Source organism: Carassius auratus, unplaced genomic scaffold (assembly GCF_003368295.1).
Source record: "Carassius auratus strain Wakin unplaced genomic scaffold, ASM336829v1 scaf_tig00042159, whole genome shotgun sequence".
Lineage (NCBI taxonomy): Eukaryota > Metazoa > Chordata > Actinopteri > Cypriniformes > Cyprinidae > Carassius > Carassius auratus.
In genome coordinates, this window is record NW_020526702.1 from 1 (window position 1) to 20,196 (window position 20,196).

The 20,196-nt window shown below is 46.2% G+C and overlaps 11 non-coding genes and 1 pseudogene across 11 annotated transcripts; all 12 read right to left on the bottom strand.

Moving 5' to 3' along the window:
* LOC113085688 (uncharacterized) lies at positions 1–102 on the bottom strand (annotated as a pseudogene).
* Positions 103–2,590: 2,488 nt separating this feature from the next.
* On the bottom strand, positions 2,591–2,754 carry LOC113085677 (U1 spliceosomal RNA). Its single transcript, XR_003284375.1, has one exon. It is a non-coding gene; the product is annotated as a U1 spliceosomal RNA (small nuclear RNA).
* Positions 2,755–3,128: 374 nt separating this feature from the next.
* Positions 3,129–3,319, bottom strand: LOC113085715 (U2 spliceosomal RNA). The gene has a single exon (XR_003284410.1). It is a non-coding gene; the product is annotated as a U2 spliceosomal RNA (small nuclear RNA).
* Positions 3,320–6,397: 3,078 nt separating this feature from the next.
* On the bottom strand, positions 6,398–6,561 carry LOC113085698 (U1 spliceosomal RNA). The gene has a single exon (XR_003284394.1). It is a non-coding gene; the product is annotated as a U1 spliceosomal RNA (small nuclear RNA).
* A 374-nt stretch (positions 6,562–6,935) lies between these two features.
* LOC113085716 (U2 spliceosomal RNA) lies at positions 6,936–7,126 on the bottom strand. The gene has a single exon (XR_003284411.1). It is a non-coding gene; the product is annotated as a U2 spliceosomal RNA (small nuclear RNA).
* Positions 7,127–9,613: 2,487 nt separating this feature from the next.
* Positions 9,614–9,777, bottom strand: LOC113085710 (U1 spliceosomal RNA). The gene has a single exon (XR_003284405.1). It is a non-coding gene; the product is annotated as a U1 spliceosomal RNA (small nuclear RNA).
* A 374-nt stretch (positions 9,778–10,151) lies between these two features.
* LOC113085717 (U2 spliceosomal RNA) lies at positions 10,152–10,342 on the bottom strand. Its single transcript, XR_003284412.1, has one exon. It is a non-coding gene; the product is annotated as a U2 spliceosomal RNA (small nuclear RNA).
* A 3,079-nt stretch (positions 10,343–13,421) lies between these two features.
* On the bottom strand, positions 13,422–13,585 carry LOC113085721 (U1 spliceosomal RNA). Its single transcript, XR_003284416.1, has one exon. It is a non-coding gene; the product is annotated as a U1 spliceosomal RNA (small nuclear RNA).
* Positions 13,586–13,959: 374 nt separating this feature from the next.
* LOC113085718 (U2 spliceosomal RNA) lies at positions 13,960–14,150 on the bottom strand. The gene has a single exon (XR_003284413.1). It is a non-coding gene; the product is annotated as a U2 spliceosomal RNA (small nuclear RNA).
* Positions 14,151–16,637: 2,487 nt separating this feature from the next.
* Positions 16,638–16,801, bottom strand: LOC113085732 (U1 spliceosomal RNA). The gene has a single exon (XR_003284427.1). It is a non-coding gene; the product is annotated as a U1 spliceosomal RNA (small nuclear RNA).
* Positions 16,802–17,175: 374 nt separating this feature from the next.
* Positions 17,176–17,366, bottom strand: LOC113085719 (U2 spliceosomal RNA). Its single transcript, XR_003284414.1, has one exon. It is a non-coding gene; the product is annotated as a U2 spliceosomal RNA (small nuclear RNA).
* A 2,487-nt stretch (positions 17,367–19,853) lies between these two features.
* LOC113085683 (U1 spliceosomal RNA) lies at positions 19,854–20,017 on the bottom strand. Its single transcript, XR_003284381.1, has one exon. It is a non-coding gene; the product is annotated as a U1 spliceosomal RNA (small nuclear RNA).
* Between the last annotated feature and the right edge of the window lie 179 nt (positions 20,018–20,196).

Below are 20,196 nucleotides of genomic sequence, written 5' to 3' on the forward strand. Positions count from 1 at the left end.
TAATCCATTTAATATGTAGTCCCCGGATGGGGGACGTATCAGATATTAAACTGATAAGAACAGATACTACACTTGATCTTAGCCAAAAGGCCGAGAAGCGATGCTGCTAAGACGCAGCAGGGAGGAAGCCGGACACGGCGATGCCCATCTCGGCTTTGGTAAGTTTTGGGGAGACCTAAAAACGCTGGGGGATGGTACCCTGATAGCACACATACATCTAGGAGACGTCTATTTGACATATGAATTTACATCTGCAAGATGTAGTTTTAAGGCTGTTTGCTCATCTGCAATACGTCTATTGGACGTCTCCTTTTAGCAGTGTTTGGAAGGTTACTTTGGAAATGTAATAGGTTACAGATTACAAGTTACCCTGTTTAAAATGTTATAGTAGTATAACTTTTTCAATTACTTTATTAAAGTAATGTAACTAATTACTTTTGAGTACTTTTAGATTACTTTTCTAAATTTGTGAAAATTAAATAATAATAAATAAAAACATATACATCAACTCAAATACAGTTATCTAATAAGCATGTGTCATTCCTGTATAATAAACTCCTGAAACATTGGTGTTTTTTTAAACTGCTGTCTCTTTGTATATGATATGATAGGTAAAATGCATGACGTGACACAGAGCAGTTCTAGAAATGATGTTTATGTGCTCATGTACTCCTATATTGAGGCGGCAGAGGCTGACAACACTGCAAGCTTCAGTAGGCCTATTTGTATTAAATGAAACTGCATGTTTTTGCCATTAATTTACAGGAAGGGCGGACTGGGAAAAACAAAAAATTCTGTTAAAATTCTGGAAATTATTAGGGCGTATGTCTCAGAACAGTCAGTGCAATTTGGGAAAGAAATCAGTGAAATCTGTATGTGGATGTGTGTAAATATTCAAATGTAATTGCCTTTGTAATCGTTAAAAATTTCATAAGTAACTTTAATTTAATTACTAATTTTTTCTTCGTAACTGTAACTAATTACAGTTACATTCATTTTGTAATTAAATTACGTAATGCTGTTACATGTAACTAGTTACTCCCCAACACTGCCTTTTAGATGTCAGATAGATGTCAATTAGATGTCTTTTAGATGTTTATGATTTAGAAGGTATATAAAACTGACATCTGAAAGGCGTATGTCAGACGTTTGTAGATGGCAGATGCTTTCCAGATCAACATTTCTTTAACAGACATCTTGCAGACGTAAGTGTGCTATCTGGGTAGTACCCTCCCCTGTCTACAACGTCACCGGGCCTCGTCCCGATCGGCCTGACGGAAAGTACGGCATGGCTCGTAACTCCCAAACGGTTGGTCGCAGAGCCACGTGCCTTATGTCACCGGAATCCTTGGCTCGAGCCGAACGAGACGCAGGTCTCAGATTGGCCCGTCGCTCTGACGAAATTTTCGGGTATTTTGGATTTTGTCGAAAACCTTCTTTTGCAACCTGGCGCCAGGTATTTGGCCCAGTCCCACCCAAATCAGCACAGAAAGCTTCTCTGGAGTCTGAGTGTCAATAATCATCCAAAAATAGAGGAAATTTCCATTCACCTTGGCGAGGGGACCTCAAAACGTGCTAAGGTGGCGTGTCCGAGGTGGCTCGAATGGCTATAACTCCAGGAAGGAGTGAGATCCCTTCACCCAAATCGGCACACCTGTGCAGGGGCTCAGTCCGAGGCCAGGTGAAAAGGGACGCGGCGACAGGCCACTAGGTGGCGCCGTAAGCTGAAAAATAGGGAAAATGTAATGTAAATGGACAATCAAACAAAGATGAAAACACCTGCAACACTGCGGGATGGTAGTACCCTCCCCTGTCTGCAACGTCACCGGGCCTTGTCCCGATCGGCCTGACGGTGGAACTGCAGCGACGGAAAGTACGGCATCGCTCGTAACTCCCAAACGGTTGGTCGCAGAGCCACGTGCCTTATGTCACCGGAATCCTTGGCTCGAGCCGAACGAGACGCAGGTCTCAGATTGGCCCGTCGCTCTGACGAAATTTTCGGGTATTTTGGATTTTGTCGAAAACCTTCTTTTGCAACCTGGCGCCAGGTATTTGGCCCAGTCCCACCCAAATCAGCACAGAAAGCTTCTCTGGAGTCTGACTGTCAATAATCATCCAAAAAAATAGGAAATTTCCATTCACCTTGGCGAGGGGACCTCAAAGCGTGCTAAGGTGGCGTGTCCGAGGTGGCTCGAATGGCTATAACTCCAGGAAGGAGTGAGATCCCTTCACCCAAATCGGCACACCTGTGCAGGGGCTCAGTCCGAGGCCAGGTGAAAAAGGGCGCGGCGACAGGCCACTAGGTGTCGCTGTAAGCGACAACAAAATTAATACGAATCGAAAAAAAGGACAACCAAACAACATGGAGACAGTTACAGCTAGGCTGCAGTCAGTCCAATCTACTTTCAAAGTAAGGTCTGCGCTATGTTCGAACTAAACTACCCACCAGGGTCCGATTTTTCAAGAGCGCAAGTGACTTTGTTTCACAGGCGCACAACACATATCTCGCATGTGACAGAACTCCCCATTCTGAAAGGAAAATAAATAAAAAACTGTAAAAACCTCTTCTGCTTTGTTTCACCAACAATTTCAGGGGAGAGCGCGAACGCAGTCCCCCACTACCATAAATTATGCAGTCGAGATTCCCGCATTTGGGGAATTCGCAGGGGTCAGCATGGCCGGAGTGCAATGGACAAGCCTCGCCCTGGGTGAACCGCCTTCTTGATCATGGTGTCTCCCCTGCCAGGTAAGTATGAAGGCCCAGGCGGTCAGCCAGAGGTCTGATTTGCATCTCTACCATCCTCACCAACGGTTAGCCCTCCGCCCCCCCTCCGGGAAAGGAAGGACGGGTGCCTTCCGTTACTGGCCTGGAAACTGCCAAGCTCATGGGCCGGTGCTTCCCAACGCCAGTTTCAGATGACTCTCTTTAAACAAACACACCTGATTCGATGCGTCACCTCGTCTGTGAAAGACTTCAAGACCTCAGGTGGGTGCATCGTTAGTGGAAGAGTCCAAGACCCCAGGTGGACACATCAGGAAAAAAGTTTGCAATAAACCACAGCATCTGCAATGGCAGCTCTCATTCCTTGTTCTGCTATTCGACACAATAAATGGCAATCCCCAAAAAGGGAAAGCACACCGTTCCTGGAGACACTGCAATACCAGGCCGATGCATGGAGTGGACGGAGCAAGCCCCGGCTCCAGCTCCGTGATCTAAAAATCCATTTAATATGTAGTCCCCGGATGGGGGACGTATCAGATATTAAACTGATAAGAACAGATACTACACTTGATCTTAGCCAAAAGGCCGAGAAGCGATGCTGCTAAGACGCAGCAGGGAGGAAGCCGGACACGGCGATGCCCATCTCGGCTTTGGTAAGTTTTGGGAGACCTAAAAACGCTGGGGGATGGTACCCTGATAGCACACATACATCTAGGAGACGTCTATTTGACATATGAATTTACATCTGCAAGATGTAGTTTTAAGGCTGTTTGCTCATCTGCAATACGTCTATTGGACGTCTCCTTTTAGCAGTGTTTGGAAGGTTACTTTGGAAATGTAATAGGTTACAGATTACAAGTTACCCTGTTTAAAATGTTATAGTAGTATAACTTTTTCAATTACTTTATTAAAGTAATGTAACTAATTACTTTTGAGTACTTTTAGATTACTTTTCTAAATTTGTGAAAATTAAATAATAATAAATAAAAACATATACATCAACTCAAATACAGTTATCTAATAAGCATGTGTCATTCCTGTATAATAAACTCCTGAAACATTGGTGTTTTTTTAAACTGCTGTCTCTTTGTATATGATATGATAGGTAAAATGCATGACGTGACACAGAGCAGTTCTAGAAATGATGTTTATGTGCTCATGTACTCCTATATTGAGGCGGCAGAGGCTGACAACACTGCAAGCTTCAGTAGGCCTATTTGTATTAAATGAAACTGCATGTTTTTGCCATTAATTTACAGGAAGGGCGGACTGGGAAAAACAAAAAATTCTGTTAAAATTCTGGAAATTATTAGGGCGTATGTCTCAGAACAGTCAGTGCAATTTGGGAAAGAAATCAGTGAAATCTGTATGTGGATGTGTGTAAATATTCAAATGTAATTGCCTTTGTAATCGTTAAAAATTTCATAAGTAACTTTAATTTAATTACTAATTTTTTCTTCGTAACTGTAACTAATTACAGTTACATTCATTTTGTAATTAAATTACGTAATGCTGTTACATGTAACTAGTTACTCCCCAACACTGCCTTTTAGATGTCAGATAGATGTCAATTAGATGTCTTTTAGATGTTTATGATTTAGAAGGTATATAAAACTGACATCTGAAAGGCGTATGTCAGACGTTTGTAGATGGCAGATGCTTTCCAGATCAACAGTTCTTTAACAGACATCTTGCAGACGTAAGTGTGCTATCTGGGTAGTACCCTCCCCTGTCTACAACGTCACCGGGCCTCGTCCCGATCGGCCTGACGGAAAGTACGGCATGGCTCGTAACTCCCAAACGGTTGGTCGCAGAGCCACGTGCCTTATGTCACCGGAATCCTTGGCTCGAGCCGAACGAGACGCAGGTCTCAGATTGGCCCGTCGCTCTGACGAAATTTTCGGGTATTTTGGATTTTGTCGAAAACCTTCTTTTGCAACCTGGCGCCAGGTATTTGGCCCAGTCCCACCCAAATCAGCACAGAAAGCTTCTCTGGAGTCTGAGTGTCAATAATCATCCAAAAATAGAGGAAATTTCCATTCACCTTGGCGAGGGGACCTCAAAACGTGCTAAGGTGGCGTGTCCGAGGTGGCTCGAATGGCTATAACTCCAGGAAGGAGTGAGATCCCTTCACCCAAATCGGCACACCTGTGCAGGGGCTCAGTCCGAGGCCAGGCGAAAAGGGACGCGGCGACAGGCCACTAGGTGGCGCCGTAAGCTGAAAAATAGGGAAAATGTAATGTAAATGGACAATCAAACAAAGATGAAAACACCTGCAACACTGCGGGATGGTAGTACCCTCCCCTGTCTGCAACGTCACCGGGCCTTGTCCCGATCGGCCTGACGGTGGAACTGCAGCGACGGAAAGTACGGCATCGCTCGTAACTCCCAAACGGTTGGTCGCAGAGCCACGTGCCTTATGTCACCGGAATCCTTGGCTCGAGCCGAACGAGACGCAGGTCTCAGATTGGCCCGTCGCTCTGACGAAATTTTCGGGTATTTTGGATTTTGTCGAAAACCTTCTTTTGCAACCTGGCGCCAGGTATTTGGCCCAGTCCCACCCAAATCAGCACAGAAAGCTTCTCTGGAGTCTGAGTGTCAATAATCATCCAAAAATAGAGGAAATTTCCATTCACCTTGGCGAGGGGACCTCAAAGCGTGCTAAGGTGGCGTGTCCGAGGTGGCTCGAATGGCTATAACTCCAGGAAGGAGTGAGATCCCTTCACCCAAATCGGCACACCTGTGCAGGGGCTCAGTCCGAGGCCAGGCGAAAAGGGACGCGGCGACAGGCCACTAGGTGGCGCCGTAAGCTGAAAAATAGGGAAAATGTAATGTAAATGGACAATCAAACAAAGATGAAAACACCTGCAACACTGCGGGATGGTAGTACCCTCCCCTGTCTGCAACGTCACCGGGCCTTGTCCCGATCGGCCTGACGGTGGAACTGCAGCGACGGAAAGTACGGCATCGCTCGTAACTCCCAAACGGTTGGTCGCAGAGCCACGTGCCTTATGTCACCGGAATCCTTGGCTCGAGCCGAACGAGACGCAGGTCTCAGATTGGCCCGTCGCTCTGACGAAATTTTCGGGTATTTTGGATTTTGTCGAAAACCTTCTTTTGCAACCTGGCGCCAGGTATTTGGCCCAGTCCCACCCAAATCAGCACAGAAAGCTTCTCTGGAGTCTGACTGTCAATAATCATCCAAAAAATAGGAAATTTCCATTCACCTTGGCGAGGGGACCTCAAAGCGTGCTAAGGTGGCGTGTCCGAGGTGGCTCGAATGGCTATAACTCCAGGAAGGAGTGAGATCCCTTCACCCAAATCGGCACACCTGTGCAGGGGCTCAGTCCGAGGCCAGGTGAAAAAGGGCGCGGCGACAGGCCACTAGGTGTCGCTGTAAGCGACAACAAAATTAATACGAATCGAAAAAAAGGACAACCAAACAACATGGAGACAGTTACAGCTAGGCTGCAGTCAGTCCAATCTACTTTCAAAGTAAGGTCTGCGCTATGTTCGAACTAAACTACCCACCAGGGTCCGATTTTTCAAGAGCGCAAGTGACTTTGTTTCACAGGCGCACAACACAAATCTCGCATGTGACAGAACTCCCCATTCTGAAAGGAAAATAAATAAAAAACTGTAAAAACCTCTTCTGCTTTGTTTCACCAACAATTTCAGGGGAGAGCGCGAACGCAGTCCCCCACTACCATAAATTATGCAGTCGAGATTCCCGCATTTGGGGAATTCGCAGGGGTCAGCATGGCCGGAGTGCAATGGACAAGCCTCGCCCTGGGTGAACCGCCTTCTTGATCATGGTGTCTCCCCTGCCAGGTAAGTATGAAGGCCCAGGCGGTCAGCCAGAGGTGTGATTTGCATCTCTACCATCCTCACCAACGGTTAGCCCTCCGCCCCCCCTCCAGGAAAGGAAGGACGGGTGCCTTCCGTTACTGGCCTGGAAACTGCCAAGCTCATGGGCCGGTGCTTCCCAACGCCAGTTTTAGATGACTCTCTTTAAACAAACACACCTGATTCGATGCGTCACCTCGTCTGTGAAAGACTTCAAGACCTCAGGTGGGTGCATCGTTAGTGGAAGAGTCCAAGACCCCAGGTGGACACATCAGGAAAAAAGTTTGCAATAAACCACAGCATCTGCAACGGCAGCTCTCATTCCTTGTTCTGCTATTCGACACAATAAATGGCAATCCCCAAAAAGGGAAAGCACACCGTTCCTGGAGACACTGCAATACCAGGCCGATGCATGGAGTGGACGGAGCAAGCCCCGGCTCCAGCTCCGTGATCTAAAAATCCATTTAATATGTAGTCCCCGGATGGGGGACGTATCAGATATTAAACTGATAAGAACAGATACTACACTTGATCTTAGCCAAAAGGCCGAGAAGCGATGCTGCTAAGACGCAGCAGGGAGGAAGCCGGACACGGCGATGCCCATCTCGGCTTTGGTAAGTTTTGGGAGACCTAAAAACGCTGGGGGATGGTACCCTGATAGCACACATACATCTAGGAGACGTCTATTTGACATATGAATTTACATCTGCAAGATGTAGTTTTAAGGCTGTTTGCTCATCTGCAATACGTCTATTGGACGTCTCCTTTTAGCAGTGTTTGGAAGGTTACTTTGGAAATGTAATAGGTTACAGATTACAAGTTACCCTGTTTAAAATGTTATAGTAGTATAACTTTTTCAATTACTTTATTAAAGTAATGTAACTAATTACTTTTGAGTACTTTTAGATTACTTTTCTAAATTTGTGAAAATTAAATAATAATAAATAAAAACATATACATCAACTCAAATACAGTTATCTAATAAGCATGTGTCATTCCTGTATAATAAACTCCTGAAACATTGGTGTTTTTTTAAACTGCTGTCTCTTTGTATATGATATGATAGGTAAAATGCATGACGTGACACAGAGCAGTTCTAGAAATGATGTTTATGTGCTCATGTACTCCTATATTGAGGCGGCAGAGGCTGACAACACTGCAAGCTTCAGTAGGCCTATTTGTATTAAATGAAACTGCATGTTTTTGCCATTAATTTACAGGAAGGGCGGACTGGGAAAAACAAAAAATTCTGTTAAAATTCTGGAAATTATTAGGGCGTATGTCTCAGAACAGTCAGTGCAATTTGGGAAAGAAATCAGTGAAATCTGTATGTGGATGTGTGTAAATATTCAAATGTAATTGCCTTTGTAATCGTTAAAAATTTCATAAGTAACTTTAATTTAATTACTAATTTTTTCTTCGTAACTGTAACTAATTACAGTTACATTCATTTTGTAATTAAATTACGTAATGCTGTTACATGTAACTAGTTACTCCCCAACACTGCCTTTTAGATGTCAGATAGATGTCAATTAGATGTCTTTTAGATGTTTATGATTTAGAAGGTATATAAAACTGACATCTGAAAGGCGTATGTCAGACGTTTGTAGATGGCAGATGCTTTCCAGATCAACAGTTCTTTAACAGACATCTTGCAGACGTAAGTGTGCTATCTGGGTAGTACCCTCCCCTGTCTACAACGTCACCGGGCCTCGTCCCGATCGGCCTGACGGAAAGTACGGCATGGCTCGTAACTCCCAAACGGTTGGTCGCAGAGCCACGTGCCTTATGACACCGGAATCCTTGGCTCGAGCCGAACGAGACGCAGGTCTCAGATTGGCCCGTCGCTCTGACGAAATTTTCGGGTATTTTGGATTTTGTCGAAAACCTTCTTTTGCAACCTGGCGCCAGGTATTTGGCCCAGTCCCACCCAAATCAGCACAGAAAGCTTCTCTGGAGTCTGAGTGTCAATAATCATCCAAAAATAGAGGAAATTTCCATTCACCTTGGCGAGGGGACCTCAAAGCGTGCTAAGGTGGCGTGTCCGAGGTGGCTCGAATGGCTATAACTCCAGGAAGGAGTGAGATCCCTTCACCCAAATCGGCACACCTGTGCAGGGGCTCAGTCCGAGGCCAGGCGAAAAGGGACGCGGCGACAGGCCACTAGGTGGCGCCGTAAGCTGAAAAATAGGGAAAATGTAATGTAAATGGACAATCAAACAAAGATGAAAACACCTGCAACACTGCGGGATGGTAGTACCCTCCCCTGTCTGCAACGTCACCGGGCCTTGTCCCGATCGGCCTGACGGTGGAACTGCAGCGACGGAAAGTACGGCATCGCTCGTAACTCCCAAACGGTTGGTCGCAGAGCCACGTGCCTTATGTCACCGGAATCCTTGGCTCGAGCCGAACGAGACGCAGGTCTCAGATTGGCCCGTCGCTCTGACGAAATTTTCGGGTATTTTGGATTTTGTCGAAAACCTTCTTTTGCAACCTGGCGCCAGGTATTTGGCCCAGTCCCACCCAAATCAGCACAGAAAGCTTCTCTGGAGTCTGAGTGTCAATAATCATCCAAAAATAGAGGAAATTTCCATTCACCTTGGCGAGGGGACCTCAAAGCGTGCTAAGGTGGCGTGTCCGAGGTGGCTCGAATGGCTATAACTCCAGGAAGGAGTGAGATCCCTTCACCCAAATCGGCACACCTGTGCAGGGGCTCAGTCCGAGGCCAGGTGAAAAAGGGCGCGGCGACAGGCCACTAGGTGTCGCTGTAAGCGACAACAAAATTAATACGAATCGAAAAAAAGGACAACCAAACAACATGGAGACAGTTACAGCTAGGCTGCAGTCAGTCCAATCTACTTTCAAAGTAAGGTCTGCGCTATGTTCGAACTAAACTACCCACCAGGGTCCGATTTTTCAAGAGCGCAAGTGACTTTGTTTCACAGGCGCACAACACAAATCTCGCATGTGACAGAACTCCCCATTCTGAAAGGAAAATAAATAAAAAACTGTAAAAACCTCTTCTGCTTTGTTTCACCAACAATTTCAGGGGAGAGCGCGAACGCAGTCCCCCACTACCATAAATTATGCAGTCGAGATTCCCGCATTTGGGGAATTCGCAGGGGTCAGCATGGCCGGAGTGCAATGGACAAGCCTCGCCCTGGGTGAACCGCCTTCTTGATCATGGTGTCTCCCCTGCCAGGTAAGTATGAAGGCCCAGGCGGTCAGCCAGAGGTGTGATTTGCATCTCTACCATCCTCACCAACGGTTAGCCCTCCGCCCCCCCTCCAGGAAAGGAAGGACGGGTGCCTTCCGTTACTGGCCTGGAAACTGCCAAGCTCATGGGCCGGTGCTTCCCAACGCCAGTTTTAGATGACTCTCTTTAAACAAACACACCTGATTCGATGCGTCACCTCGTCTGTGAAAGACTTCAAGACCTCAGGTGGGTGCATCGTTAGTGGAAGAGTCCAAGACCCCAGGTGGACACATCAGGAAAAAAGTTTGCAATAAACCACAGCATCTGCAACGGCAGCTCTCATTCCTTGTTCTGCTATTCGACACAATAAATGGCAATCCCCAAAAAGGGAAAGCACACCGTTCCTGGAGACACTGCAATACCAGGCCGATGCATGGAGTGGACGGAGCAAGCCCCGGCTCCAGCTCCGTGATCTAAAAATCCATTTAATATGTAGTCCCCGGATGGGGGACGTATCAGATATTAAACTGATAAGAACAGATACTACACTTGATCTTAGCCAAAAGGCCGAGAAGCGATGCTGCTAAGACGCAGCAGGGAGGAAGCCGGACACGGCGATGCCCATCTCGGCTTTGGTAAGTTTTGGGAGACCTAAAAACGCTGGGGGATGGTACCCTGATAGCACACATACATCTAGGAGACGTCTATTTGACATATGAATTTACATCTGCAAGATGTAGTTTTAAGGCTGTTTGCTCATCTGCAATACGTCTATTGGACGTCTCCTTTTAGCAGTGTTTGGAAGGTTACTTTGGAAATGTAATAGGTTACAGATTACAAGTTACCCTGTTTAAAATGTTATAGTAGTATAACTTTTTCAATTACTTTATTAAAGTAATGTAACTAATTACTTTTGAGTACTTTTAGATTACTTTTCTAAATTTGTGAAAATTAAATAATAATAAATAAAAACATATACATCAACTCAAATACAGTTATCTAATAAGCATGTGTCATTCCTGTATAATAAACTCCTGAAACATTGGTGTTTTTTTAAACTGCTGTCTCTTTGTATATGATATGATAGGTAAAATGCATGACGTGACACAGAGCAGTTCTAGAAATGATGTTTATGTGCTCATGTACTCCTATATTGAGGCGGCAGAGGCTGACAACACTGCAAGCTTCAGTAGGCCTATTTGTATTAAATGAAACTGCATGTTTTTGCCATTAATTTACAGGAAGGGCGGACTGGGAAAAACAAAAAATTCTGTTAAAATTCTGGAAATTATTAGGGCGTATGTCTCAGAACAGTCAGTGCAATTTGGGAAAGAAATCAGTGAAATCTGTATGTGGATGTGTGTAAATATTCAAATGTAATTGCCTTTGTAATCGTTAAAAATTTCATAAGTAACTTTAATTTAATTACTAATTTTTTCTTCGTAACTGTAACTAATTACAGTTACATTCATTTTGTAATTAAATTACGTAATGCTGTTACATGTAACTAGTTACTCCCCAACACTGCCTTTTAGATGTCAGATAGATGTCAATTAGATGTCTTTTAGATGTTTATGATTTAGAAGGTATATAAAACTGACATCTGAAAGGCGTATGTCAGACGTTTGTAGATGGCAGATGCTTTCCAGATCAACAGTTCTTTAACAGACATCTTGCAGACGTAAGTGTGCTATCTGGGTAGTACCCTCCCCTGTCTACAACGTCACCGGGCCTCGTCCCGATCGGCCTGACGGAAAGTACGGCATGGCTCGTAACTCCCAAACGGTTGGTCGCAGAGCCACGTGCCTTATGACACCGGAATCCTTGGCTCGAGCCGAACGAGACGCAGGTCTCAGATTGGCCCGTCGCTCTGACGAAATTTTCGGGTATTTTGGATTTTGTCGAAAACCTTCTTTTGCAACCTGGCGCCAGGTATTTGGCCCAGTCCCACCCAAATCAGCACAGAAAGCTTCTCTGGAGTCTGAGTGTCAATAATCATCCAAAAATAGAGGAAATTTCCATTCACCTTGGCGAGGGGACCTCAAAACGTGCTAAGGTGGCGTGTCCGAGGTGGCTCGAATGGCTATAACTCCAGGAAGGAGTGAGATCCCTTCACCCAAATCGGCACACCTGTGCAGGGGCTCAGTCCGAGGCCAGGCGAAAAGGGACGCGGCGACAGGCCACTAGGTGGCGCCGTAAGCTGAAAAATAGGGAAAATGTAATGTAAATGGACAATCAAACAAAGATGAAAACACCTGCAACACTGCGGGATGGTAGTACCCTCCCCTGTCTGCAACGTCACCGGGCCTTGTCCCGATCGGCCTGACGGTGGAACTGCAGCGACGGAAAGTACGGCATCGCTCGTAACTCCCAAACGGTTGGTCGCAGAGCCACGTGCCTTATGTCACCGGAATCCTTGGCTCGAGCCGAACGAGACGCAGGTCTCAGATTGGCCCGTCGCTCTGACGAAATTTTCGGGTATTTTGGATTTTGTCGAAAACCTTCTTTTGCAACCTGGCGCCAGGTATTTGGCCCAGTCCCACCCAAATCAGCACAGAAAGCTTCTCTGGAGTCTGAGTGTCAATAATCATCCAAAAATAGAGGAAATTTCCATTCACCTTGGCGAGGGGACCTCAAAGCGTGCTAAGGTGGCGTGTCCGAGGTGGCTCGAATGGCTATAACTCCAGGAAGGAGTGAGATCCCTTCACCCAAATCGGCACACCTGTGCAGGGGCTCAGTCCGAGGCCAGGCGAAAAGGGACGCGGCGACAGGCCACTAGGTGGCGCCGTAAGCTGAAAAATAGGGAAAATGTAATGTAAATGGACAATCAAACAAAGATGAAAACACCTGCAACACTGCGGGATGGTAGTACCCTCCCCTGTCTGCAACGTCACCGGGCCTTGTCCCGATCGGCCTGACGGTGGAACTGCAGCGACGGAAAGTACGGCATCGCTCGTAACTCCCAAACGGTTGGTCGCAGAGCCACGTGCCTTATGTCACCGGAATCCTTGGCTCGAGCCGAACGAGACGCAGGTCTCAGATTGGCCCGTCGCTCTGACGAAATTTTCGGGTATTTTGGATTTTGTCGAAAACCTTCTTTTGCAACCTGGCGCCAGGTATTTGGCCCAGTCCCACCCAAATCAGCACAGAAAGCTTCTCTGGAGTCTGAGTGTCAATAATCATCCAAAAATAGAGGAAATTTCCATTCACCTTGGCGAGGGGACCTCAAAGCGTGCTAAGGTGGCGTGTCCGAGGTGGCTCGAATGGCTATAACTCCAGGAAGGAGTGAGATCCCTTCACCCAAATCGGCACACCTGTGCAGGGGCTCAGTCCGAGGCCAGGTGAAAAAGGGCGCGGCGACAGGCCACTAGGTGTCGCTGTAAGCGACAACAAAATTAATACGAATCGAAAAAAAGGACAACCAAACAACATGGAGACAGTTACAGCTAGGCTGCAGTCAGTCCAATCTACTTTCAAAGTAAGGTCTGCGCTATGTTCGAACTAAACTACCCACCAGGGTCCGATTTTTCAAGAGCGCAAGTGACTTTGTTTCACAGGCGCACAACACAAATCTCGCATGTGACAGAACTCCCCATTCTGAAAGGAAAATAAATAAAAAACTGTAAAAACCTCTTCTGCTTTGTTTCACCAACAATTTCAGGGGAGAGCGCGAACGCAGTCCCCCACTACCATAAATTATGCAGTCGAGATTCCCGCATTTGGGGAATTCGCAGGGGTCAGCATGGCCGGAGTGCAATGGACAAGCCTCGCCCTGGGTGAACCGCCTTCTTGATCATGGTGTCTCCCCTGCCAGGTAAGTATGAAGGCCCAGGCGGTCAGCCAGAGGTGTGATTTGCATCTCTACCATCCTCACCAACGGTTAGCCCTCCGCCCCCCCTCCAGGAAAGGAAGGACGGGTGCCTTCCGTTACTGGCCTGGAAACTGCCAAGCTCATGGGCCGGTGCTTCCCAACGCCAGTTTTAGATGACTCTCTTTAAACAAACACACCTGATTCGATGCGTCACCTCGTCTGTGAAAGACTTCAAGACCTCAGGTGGGTGCATCGTTAGTGGAAGAGTCCAAGACCCCAGGTGGACACATCAGGAAAAAAGTTTGCAATAAACCACAGCATCTGCAACGGCAGCTCTCATTCCTTGTTCTGCTATTCGACACAATAAATGGCAATCCCCAAAAAGGGAAAGCACACCGTTCCTGGAGACACTGCAATACCAGGCCGATGCATGGAGTGGACGGAGCAAGCCCCGGCTCCAGCTCCGTGATCTAAAAATCCATTTAATATGTAGTCCCCGGATGGGGGACGTATCAGATATTAAACTGATAAGAACAGATACTACACTTGATCTTAGCCAAAAGGCCGAGAAGCGATGCTGCTAAGACGCAGCAGGGAGGAAGCCGGACACGGCGATGCCCATCTCGGCTTTGGTAAGTTTTGGGAGACCTAAAAACGCTGGGGGATGGTACCCTGATAGCACACATACATCTAGGAGACGTCTATTTGACATATGAATTTACATCTGCAAGATGTAGTTTTAAGGCTGTTTGCTCATCTGCAATACGTCTATTGGACGTCTCCTTTTAGCAGTGTTTGGAAGGTTACTTTGGAAATGTAATAGGTTACAGATTACAAGTTACCCTGTTTAAAATGTTATAGTAGTATAACTTTTTCAATTACTTTATTAAAGTAATGTAACTAATTACTTTTGAGTACTTTTAGATTACTTTTCTAAATTTGTGAAAATTAAATAATAATAAATAAAAACATATACATCAACTCAAATACAGTTATCTAATAAGCATGTGTCATTCCTGTATAATAAACTCCTGAAACATTGGTGTTTTTTTAAACTGCTGTCTCTTTGTATATGATATGATAGGTAAAATGCATGACGTGACACAGAGCAGTTCTAGAAATGATGTTTATGTGCTCATGTACTCCTATATTGAGGCGGCAGAGGCTGACAACACTGCAAGCTTCAGTAGGCCTATTTGTATTAAATGAAACTGCATGTTTTTGCCATTAATTTACAGGAAGGGCGGACTGGGAAAAACAAAAAATTCTGTTAAAATTCTGGAAATTATTAGGGCGTATGTCTCAGAACAGTCAGTGCAATTTGGGAAAGAAATCAGTGAAATCTGTATGTGGATGTGTGTAAATATTCAAATGTAATTGCCTTTGTAATCGTTAAAAATTTCATAAGTAACTTTAATTTAATTACTAATTTTTTCTTCGTAACTGTAACTAATTACAGTTACATTCATTTTGTAATTAAATTACGTAATGCTGTTACATGTAACTAGTTACTCCCCAACACTGCCTTTTAGATGTCAGATAGATGTCAATTAGATGTCTTTTAGATGTTTATGATTTAGAAGGTATATAAAACTGACATCTGAAAGGCGTATGTCAGACGTTTGTAGATGGCAGATGCTTTCCAGATCAACAGTTCTTTAACAGACATCTTGCAGACGTAAGTGTGCTATCTGGGTAGTACCCTCCCCTGTCTACAACGTCACCGGGCCTCGTCCCGATCGGCCTGACGGAAAGTACGGCATGGCTCGTAACTCCCAAACGGTTGGTCGCAGAGCCACGTGCCTTATGACACCGGAATCCTTGGCTCGAGCCGAACGAGACGCAGGTCTCAGATTGGCCCGTCGCTCTGACGAAATTTTCGGGTATTTTGGATTTTGTCGAAAACCTTCTTTTGCAACCTGGCGCCAGGTATTTGGCCCAGTCCCACCCAAATCAGCACAGAAAGCTTCTCTGGAGTCTGAGTGTCAATAATCATCCAAAAATAGAGGAAATTTCCATTCACCTTGGCGAGGGGACCTCAAAGCGTGCTAAGGTGGCGTGTCCGAGGTGGCTCGAATGGCTATAACTCCAGGAAGGAGTGAGATCCCTTCACCCAAATCGGCACACCTGTGCAGGGGCTCAGTCCGAGGCCAGGCGAAAAGGGACGCGGCGACAGGCCACTAGGTGGCGCCGTAAGCTGAAAAATAGGGAAAATGTAATGTAAATGGACAATCAAACAAAGATGAAAACACCTGCAACACTGCGGGATGGTAGTACCCTCCCCTGTCTGCAACGTCACCGGGCCTTGTCCCGATCGGCCTGACGGTGGAACTGCAGCGACGGAAAGTACGGCATCGCTCGTAACTCCCAAACGGTTGGTCGCAGAGCCACGTGCCTTATGTCACCGGAATCCTTGGCTCGAGCCGAACGAGACGCAGGTCTCAGATTGGCCCGTCGCTCTGACGAAATTTTCGGGTATTTTGGATTTTGTCGAAAACCTTCTTTTGCAACCTGGCGCCAGGTATTTGGCCCAGTCCCACCCAAATCAGCACAGAAAGCTTCTCTGGAGTCTGAGTGTCAATAATCATCCAAAAATAGAGGAAATTTCCATTCACCTTGGCGAGGGGACCTCAAAGCGTGCTAAGGTGGCGTGTCCGAGGTGGCTCGAATGGCTATAACTCCAGGAAGGAGTGAGATCCCTTCACCCAAATCGGCACACCTGTGCAGGGGCTCAGTCCGAGGCCAGGTGAAAAAGGGCGCGGCGACAGGCCACTAGGTGTCGCTGTAAGCGACAACAAAATTAATACGAATCGAAAAAAAGGACAACCAAACAACATGGAGACAGTTACAGCTAGGCTGCAGTCAGTCCAATCTACTTTCAAAGTAAGGTCTGCGCTATGTTCGAACTAAACTACCCACCAGGGTCCGATTTTTCAAGAGCGCAAGTGACTTTGTTTCACAGGCGCACAACACAAATCTCGCATGTGACAGAACTCCCCATTCTGAAAGGAAAATAAATAAAAAACTGTAAAAACCTCTTCTGCTTTGTTTCACCAACAATTTCAGGGGAGAGCGCGAACGCAGTCCCCCACTACCATAAATTATGCAGTCGAGATTCCCGCATTTGGGGAATTCGCAGGGGTCAGCATGGCCGGAGTGCAATGGACAAGCCTCGCCCTGGGTGAACCGCCTTCTTGATCATGGTGTCTCCCCTGCCAGGTAAGTATGAAGGCCCAGGCGGTCAGCCAGAGGTGTGATTTGCATCTCTACCATCCTCACCAACGGTTAGCCCTCCGCCCCCCCTCCAGGAAAGGAAGGACGGGTGCCTTCCGTTACTGGCCTGGAAACTGCCAAGCTCATGGGCCGGTGCTTCCCAACGCCAGTTTTAGATGACTCTCTTTAAACAAACACACCTGATTCGATGCGTCACCTCGTCTGTGAAAGACTTCAAGACCTCAGGTGGGTGCATCGTTAGTGGAAGAGTCCAAGACCCCAGGTGGACACATCAGGAAAAAAGTTTGCAATAAACCACAGCATCTGCAACGGCAGCTCTCATTCCTTGTTCTGCTATTCGACACAATAAATGGCAATCCCCAAAAAGGGAAAGCACACCGTTCCTGGAGACACTGCAATACCAGGCCGATGCATGGAGTGGACGGAGCAAGCCCCGGCTCCAGCTCCGTGATCTAAAAATCCATTTAATATGTAGTCCCCGGATGGGGGACGTATCAGATATTAAACTGATAAGAACAGATACTACACTTGATCTTAGCCAAAAGGCCGAGAAGCGATGCTGCTAAGACGCAGCAGGGAGGAAGCCGGACACGGCGATGCCCATCTCGGCTTTGGTAAGTTTTGGGAGACCTAAAAACGCTGGGGGATGGTACCCTGATAGCACACATACATCTAGGAGACGTCTATTTGACATATGAATTTACATCTGCAAGATGTAGTTTTAAGGCTGTTTGCTCATCTGCAATACGTCTATTGGACGTCTCCTTTTAGCAGTGTTTGGAAGGTTACTTTGGAAATGTAATAGGTTACAGATTACAAGTTACCCTGTTTAAAATGTTATAGTAGTATAACTTTTTCAATTACTTTATTAAAGTAATGTAACTAATTACTTTTGAGTACTTTTAGATTACTTTTCTAAATTTGTGAAAATTAAATAATAATAAATAAAAACATATACATCAACTCAAATACAGTTATCTAATAAGCATGTGTCATTCCTGTATAATAAACTCCTGAAACATTGGTGTTTTTTTAAACTGCTGTCTCTTTGTATATGATATGATAGGTAAAATGCATGACGTGACACAGAGCAGTTCTAGAAATGATGTTTATGTGCTCATGTACTCCTATATTGAGGCGGCAGAGGCTGACAACACTGCAAGCTTCAGTAGGCCTATTTGTATTAAATGAAACTGCATGTTTTTGCCATTAATTTACAGGAAGGGCGGACTGGGAAAAACAAAAAATTCTGTTAAAATTCTGGAAATTATTAGGGCGTATGTCTCAGAACAGTCAGTGCAATTTGGGAAAGAAATCAGTGAAATCTGTATGTGGATGTGTGTAAATATTCAAATGTAATTGCCTTTGTAATCGTTAAAAATTTCATAAGTAACTTTAATTTAATTACTAATTTTTTCTTCGTAACTGTAACTAATTACAGTTACATTCATTTTGTAATTAAATTACGTAATGCTGTTACATGTAACTAGTTACTCCCCAACACTGCCTTTTAGATGTCAGATAGATGTCAATTAGATGTCTTTTAGATGTTTATGATTTAGAAGGTATATAAAACTGACATCTGAAAGGCGTATGTCAGACGTTTGTAGATGGCAGATGCTTTCCAGATCAACAGTTCTTTAACAGACATCTTGCAGACGTAAGTGTGCTATCTGGGTAGTACCCTCCCCTGTCTACAACGTCACCGGGCCTCGTCCCGATCGGCCTGACGGAAAGTACGGCATGGCTCGTAACTCCCAAACGGTTGGTCGCAGAGCCACGTGCCTTATGTCACCGGAATCCTTGGCTCGAGCCGAACGAGACGCAGGTCTCAGATTGGCCCGTCGCTCTGACGAAATTTTCGGGTATTTTGGATTTTGTCGAAAACCTTCTTTTGCAACCTGGCGCCAGGTATTTGGCCCAGTCCCACCCAAATCAGCACAGAAAGCTTCTCTGGAGTCTGAGTGTCAATAATCATCCAAAAATAGAGGAAATTTCCATTCACCTTGGCGAGGGGACCTCAAAACGTGCTAAGGTGGCGTGTCCGAGGTGGCTCGAATGGCTATAACTCCAGGAAGGAGTGAGATCCCTTCACCCAAATCGGCACACCTGTGCAGGGGCTCAGTCCGAGGCCAGGCGAAAAGGGACGCGGCGACAGGCCACTAGGTGGCGCCGTAAGCTGAAAAATAGGGAAAATGTAATGTAAATGGACAATCAAACAAAGATGAAAACACCTGCAACACTGCGGGATGGTAGTACCCTCCCCTGTCTGCAACGTCACCGGGCCTTGTCCCGATCGGCCTGACGGTGGAACTGCAGCGACGGAAAGTACGGCATCGCTCGTAACTCCCAAACGGTTGGTCGCAGAGCCACGTGCCTTATGTCACCGGAATCCTTGGCTCGAGCCGAACGAGACGCAGGTCTCAGATTGGCCCGTCGCTCTGACGAAATTTTCGGGTATTTTGGATTTTGTCGAAAACCTTCTTTTGCAACCTGGCGCCAGGTATTTGGCCCAGTCCCACCCAAATCAGCACAGAAAGCTTCTCTGGAGTCTGAGTGTCAATAATCATCCAAAAATAGAGGAAATTTCCATTCACCTTGGCGAGGGGACCTCAAAGCGTGCTAAGGTGGCGTGTCCGAGGTGGCTCGAATGGCTATAACTCCAGGAAGGAGTGAGATCCCTTCACCCAAATCGGCACACCTGTGCAGGGGCTCAGTCCGAGGCCAGGTGAAAAAGGGCGCGGCGACAGGCCACTAGGTGTCGCTGTAAGCGACAACAAAATTAATACGAATCGAAAAAAAGGACAACCAAACAACATGGAGACAGTTACAGCTAGGCTGCAGTCAGTCCAATCTACTTTCAAAGTAAGGTCTGCGCTATGTTCGAACTAAACTACCCACCAGGGTCCGATTTTTCAAGAGCGCAAGTGACTTTGTTTCACAGGCGCACAACACAAATCTCGCATGTGACAGAACTCCCCATTCTGAAAGGAAAATAAATAAAAAACTGTAAAAACCTCTTCTGCTTTGTTTCACCAACAATTTCAGGGGAGAGCGCGAACGCAGTCCCCCACTACCATAAATTATGCAGTCGAGATTCCCGCATTTGGGGAATTCGCAGGGGTCAGCATGGCCGGAGTGCAATGGACAAGCCTCGCCCTGGGTGAACCGCCTTCTTGATCATGGTGTCTCCCCTGCCAGGTAAGTATGAAGGCCCAGGCGGTCAGCCAGAGGTGTGATTTGCATCTCTACCATCCTCACCAACGGTTAGCCCTCCGCCCCCCCTCCAGGAAAGGAAGGACGGGTGCCTTCCGTTACTGGCCTGGAAACTGCCAAGCTCATGGGCCGGTGCTTCCCAACGCCAGTTTTAGATGACTCTCTTTAAACA